A 6000-nucleotide genomic window follows, 5' to 3' on the forward strand; every position below is an offset into this window, starting at 1 on the left:
CTCCCTGCTGTCAGCACAAAGGACTGGATCCCACAAACCATAAGATCATGACCTGAGCATAAATTGAATTAGCTGCTTAACCGACTGAACCACCCAGGTGCCCCACATTCAATTGTTTTCTAATATCAATCTAATGATTTTTTGATGTTAAATTAACACTCCTCTGGGATAAAACACACTTTTTTTGTAATGTATTTTCTACATATTACTGAAGTTTGGCTTATGAGTTTTACAACCATGTTAAAATTGAAGTTGGACTCTAGTTTTCCTTTTTTTCCACTTTTAAAAAAATCATACTTATACTATCCTCATAAAATGAATTGGAATGTGTTATCTATTAATTTTTGTCTTCTTTGGAAGGATTCACATAGGATTGGAATCATTTCTTCTGTTAATGTTTGTTAGGACTTGTCAGTGAAACCATATGGTTCTGGAGTTTACTTTGAGGGAAGATGTTAAATTACTGATTCTTTTACTTTAATGGTAGTAATATTCAGATTTAATATTTCTCATCTTTTCTACAAATTTAAAAATGTGAATTCTCTTGCTAATAACCTCTTCTTATCAATTTAATATTGACCCCATCTGATATTGGCTATTTGTGACTTGCTTTTTTCCTTGACTTACTCTCACTTAGCTTTGTCACATTTATTAGTCTTTTCACCAGACCAACTTTTGGCTTTGCTTTCCCTCTATATTCTATATGTTAGTTAGTTTTTCACATTCCATTGATTTCTGCTATTGTTTTTATTTCCTGTTTTGCAGGTTCTACTATCATTTCAGGCTTATTCTACTGTTATTTTACTAATATCTTTCAATGGATGCTGAGTTCTTTAATTTCCATCTCTCATATTTTTTAAAATATGGATTTAAGGCTATGATTTTTCCTGTATTACTCTAATCTGCTTTAACAATTTTCTTATATGGTACGATATTTGCATCATTATTCAGTTGTGATACTCTATCTTCTAATTTCCATTATAATGTCTTTTGTTACTAGGAAGTATATTTTTATTTATTTTTTTAAATGTTTATTTGTTTTGAGGTGGGGAGGGGGGCAAAGAGAGAGGGAGAGAGAGAATCCCAAGCAGGCTCTGCACTAACAGCGCTGATCAGGGCTGGATCCCATGAATCAAGAGATTATGACCTCAGCCGAAATCAAGAATCAGGTGCTTAACCAAGTGAGAGCCATCCAGGCTCCTATAGAAGTACATTTTTAAATTTCAAGTTTAATTTTTTTTTATTTGTTTAAAGTTTTATTTAATTTTGAGAGAGAGAGAGAGAGCAAGCAGGGGAAGAGCAGAGAGAGAAGGAGGCAGAAGATCCAAAGTGGGCTCCATTCTGAGAGCGGAGAGCCCCATGTGGGGCTTGAATCTTGACCCTAGCCAATGTCAGACGCCCAATCGACTGAGCCACCCAGGTACCCCAACAAGTTTAATTTTAATGTCCTGTAAATGTATTTAGCTTAATTCCACTGTAGTAAGAGAATATGTTTTATATGATTTAAATACTTCCAAAACTTTTGACACTCTGCATGTATTATTTTTGATTTATTACAATAAATGTTTGCTTACTTTTGCCTGCATTTCAAACCACATTTTCTGCACTTATTTGCTTCTGGCAGTTGAGAGCTTTTATCTGGAATCACTTCCTTTCTTTCCTTCTTCTTCTTCTTCTTCTTTTTTTTTTAATTTTGAGAGAGGCAGAGACAGTGTGATTTGGAAAGGGGACAGAGAGAGACAGAGAGAGTGAATTGAGGCAGGGCAAGATCCCAAGACCCTGAGATCATAACCTGTGCTGAAATCGAGAGTGGGTCAACTGACTGAGCCACCCAGGTGCCGTGGAATCACTTCCTTTCTAGATATATAGCATGCCCTTTAGAATTGTCATTAGTAAGCGTGGAAGTTCTGACAACATTGATCCATCTTTTTTTATTTAATTTTTTAATCTTTATTTATTTTTGAGAGAGAGACAGACAGAGCATGGATGGGGGAGGGGCAGAGAGAGACAGGCACAGAATCCAAAGCAGGCTGACATGGGGTTCGAACCCACAAACTGAGAGATCATAACCTGAGCCTAAGTTGGAAGCCCAACCGATTGACCCCCCGCCCCCGCAGTGCTCCTACATTGATTCCATCTTATTCATGTCCATGCATCAACCTCCTTCGGGGGGCTCCATGCTCCATGCCCAAGGGAGGTTAATGTATGCCCTGGCCAGAACGCAGGAAGCTTTGTTCCTATCATCCCTAAAGTGATGCACAGAAGGCCCCACTTAGTTAACTAATTGAGATGATTAGTGCACAGAAGGCCCCACTTAGCTAACTAGTTGAGATGATTGGTGCACAGAAGGCCCCACTTTAGGTAATTACCCTGTGACCTCATCACCATGCCCATCACTGTAAAAGCTGGGGATTATGGTCTGCATTCAGCAGAAAATATGCATGCACGATAAGTGTGTACCACATGGATCACAGGCCCACCCGCTGGCTGCATCCTCACTCTTGGTAAGTTACCCCCGATATAACTGTGTGGAGCTCTGGAATGGCTTGCTTCATTTTTGGTCTCAAAGTGCCTTCTTAATCTGCAGGATACAATAATACGGAGCCTCCTCCAACTTCTAACAGGAAGGGCTGCCTGGTGAGCATTCTGATGTTTTTCATCTGAAAATGTCTTAATTTTGCCATGTTCTTGAAATATATGCTATTTGGGTGTAGAATTCCAGGTTGAGTGTTATTTTCTTTCAACCTTTGAAGATATAATTTAATTGACCTCTGGCTTTCATTGTGCTTAGCAGTGATTAGATACAGCATTATTTTGAAGGCAGTGTGTGGGTAGTTTGTTTTGTTTTATTTTTTGGTTTTAGTATCTTCCTTTTGGTGTTCTGAAGTTTGATTATAAAGTTTCTATCTATGGTTATCTTCTATGTCTTTTGCCCACTCTTTTCTTCATTCTCCTGTTCTTTTGATCTGTCATGCATAATACTTCATTTATATCTGCCAGTTCATAAATCTCTTTTCTTTTGTGTCCAAGTTTTGTGTTAAATGTCTTCATTACTGCTTTTATTTTAGTTATTTTGCATTTATTTTTAGACCATCTGTTTGGTCATTTTTCAAATCTGCAATGCCATTTTGTATAATTTTTTGTTCCTTGCTGATATTTTCAAGTCAATTATGTTCACTACATTTAATGATATAAATAATGTCACTTATGCTGTTAAATGTGGAAATTGGTATATGCTTATCATTCCAATATATAACATCATATGGATCTGATATTTTTGCTATTTATTTTTTGCTGGCACATATGTGGAAGAAATCTAGGATATATTGACAACCAATTCCTGGACCTTAGATTATATCAGTGTTCTACTTTATAGGTGAACTAGGAGAAATGGACTATGTGCTGCTGAACATTCTGGAAACCTCAGTCAGTTAACAGAACAAAGTGCATTTCTCATTCATGCAGATCTCTGTTGAGTTTAATGACTTTCCAGGACAGCTGCCTTTCAGCTAATCTGGGAAACTATAAGTATGTCACTTGATGCGGCAAAAGGAACTTTTCACATAGGATTAGTTAAGGATCTTCATATGGAAAAATTATCCTGGGTTGTTTGGGTGTGCCCAGTGTAATCACACAGCTTCTTACCAGTAAAACATGGAGGCCAGTGAGTCTGAGTCAGAAAGAGAATTGAAGATGGTAATGCTGGTAGTTTTGAAGATGGAAAAGCCGTTAGCCATGTGTTCCAGGGAGCCTCTACCAGCAAAAGGAGGAGAAAAGGAAATCATTGCCCCCTAGAGCCTCCAGAAGGAATGCCCTGCTGACACCTTGGTGTTAGCCTCAGAAAACCATTTTGGACTTCTGAGCTTACAAACTGTGAAATAATAAACTTGTGTTTTATGTCACTAAATTTGTAGTAATTTGTTATAGGTGCAAGAGGAAACTAACAGTGTTAGTGTATATAGACATACTAGCAAAGTATGTCTCTAGTAGATAGAATAGAATTGAATTTTTTACACTTTGTCTTTAATCCTAGTCTAACCATCTTTTAACTGGGTTATTTGGTCAATTTATATTTATTATTATTGATAGAGTTGAGTTTAAAAACCCTTTGCTGTTTGCACTCTAAGATATAATCTTCTTTGTCCCCTCATTTCTCCTTGCATACCTTCTATTCAGCATGATATATTATTTTATCTCTTGGATTAGCTTTGTAGTCCTGTACATTGTATATTCTTTCAAGGCTTACCCTAGATATTATAATAGGCACCCATGAGCTCCTACATAAACCTTAAGCTAGTGCTTTACCACTCTTTGCACATTCAAGGACCCTAAGAAGTTTAACTCTGTGTGTCCCCTGCTTCACCCCTTATGTAATTTTGATCTACGCATGTTCTTCACACATAGCTTATAAACCCCACAAGATCCTATTGTTATTACTATTATTATTGTTGTCATTTTAAATAGTATTTCTATTCACCTATATTTTATGCTTTCTGGCACCCTTTATTTTTAGGGTTCTCTGCTAGTTGGGATCATTTTCCATCAGTCTAAAGACTCTAGTGTTTCTCATAGTGCACATTTGCTAGGAAAGAATTTTCTAGCCTTTTCTTAGTCTGAGAATTCCTCTTCTTGACCTCTGGTAGGCAAAAGCAGTAAGTAATTTATTAACTTCAGAAAACAAATAATTGTTAAAGAGTTAAATGAATCATTATCCAATATGTGGCTCACCTGTGAACATTAGAGTTAAAATATTATAACTGAATACTGAGGTTTTTTATACACTTGTGTATTGGTTGACTCTTGCCAAGAAAGTATACTGGGCCTAAATATTTATTTTGTGTGGTATAAGGGAGGATATTATTATAGTTAATCATTATATTCGAGTCTAGATAGTCAATAAATAATATTTACAATTGGTAATTTAAAACAATTTATGGACAAAAATTTGAAAGTCATAAGATAGTAGAAATACAGCTAAGATAGTTGAATATTGCTGCCTCTGCAGAAAGGGATTCAGGTGGAAGTTGGGAGGGGAAATTGCTATTTTTCCATAGAAGTCTACTGGACTATTTGAATTTTTAAACTACATTCATGTGCTGTTTGATAGAAACAAAATAAAAACGTAAAAAGTAAGTTTCCTTCTGAAACTTATTTTGGGTAAGATGTAAAACCTTCTGATAAGTGGTACCTGGGACAGATTAGGAATGCGATTAAAAATCACTACAGTAAAATTGAGGCAATATAGTCAGAAAAGGAAGATCTGGAAATACTCATTCAGTCGTTCTGGCTACCAGCATTTTAAAATTAAGATCTTATTCCCAGTTCACATTTTAATGGGATGTTATTTCATGTGCATATAGACAGGGCTCTAAAAATGATAAGTATGCAATCACTCTGAAATGTGCCACTAAACTGGGGAGGTCATGAAAGTGAAGCACTTGAGGAAAAGATCACTGAGGGAACGCTTCCTATTATGTGTGAAACAAATGATGGCAAACAAGTAGATACAAGGATGAAGCATCAGGAACCACTCTAGTGAACCAGAGAAACTGGTATGGATTTTATAAGAAAAAATCATCGTGAATTGATAAGGGGCACCCATGCAGAAGGTACATGACTGCAGTGGAATTGACAGGTGTGATGGAGACATAGGTTCTGTGGATGAGGAAAGAAAAACCAGCATATCTTATAGGCTTTTGACATTTTGCCACCCTGACTCAATATGCAGACAAAATGTCCAAGTAAAACCAAACCTCATCACATGGGCACCCTACCAGACATAAATTGTGGCATGGACACAACTGATCCAACCTGGGGACCTGCTGTTAGTTCTGTTTATACTTACCCATAAGCACTATTGAAAAATAAAATGGCATCATGTGCAATAACTCCTGAAGGACGGTTAGGGGCACTTGACATATACTAAACATTAGATACAATTGAGCGCAAGTGCAAAGACAGATACCTTTTTAGCCACGTCTTGGATTAGATGTGCACTTT

This window comes from Acinonyx jubatus, chromosome A2 (genome assembly GCF_027475565.1).
Source record: "Acinonyx jubatus isolate Ajub_Pintada_27869175 chromosome A2, VMU_Ajub_asm_v1.0, whole genome shotgun sequence".
NCBI classification, from domain to species: domain Eukaryota; kingdom Metazoa; phylum Chordata; class Mammalia; order Carnivora; family Felidae; genus Acinonyx; species Acinonyx jubatus.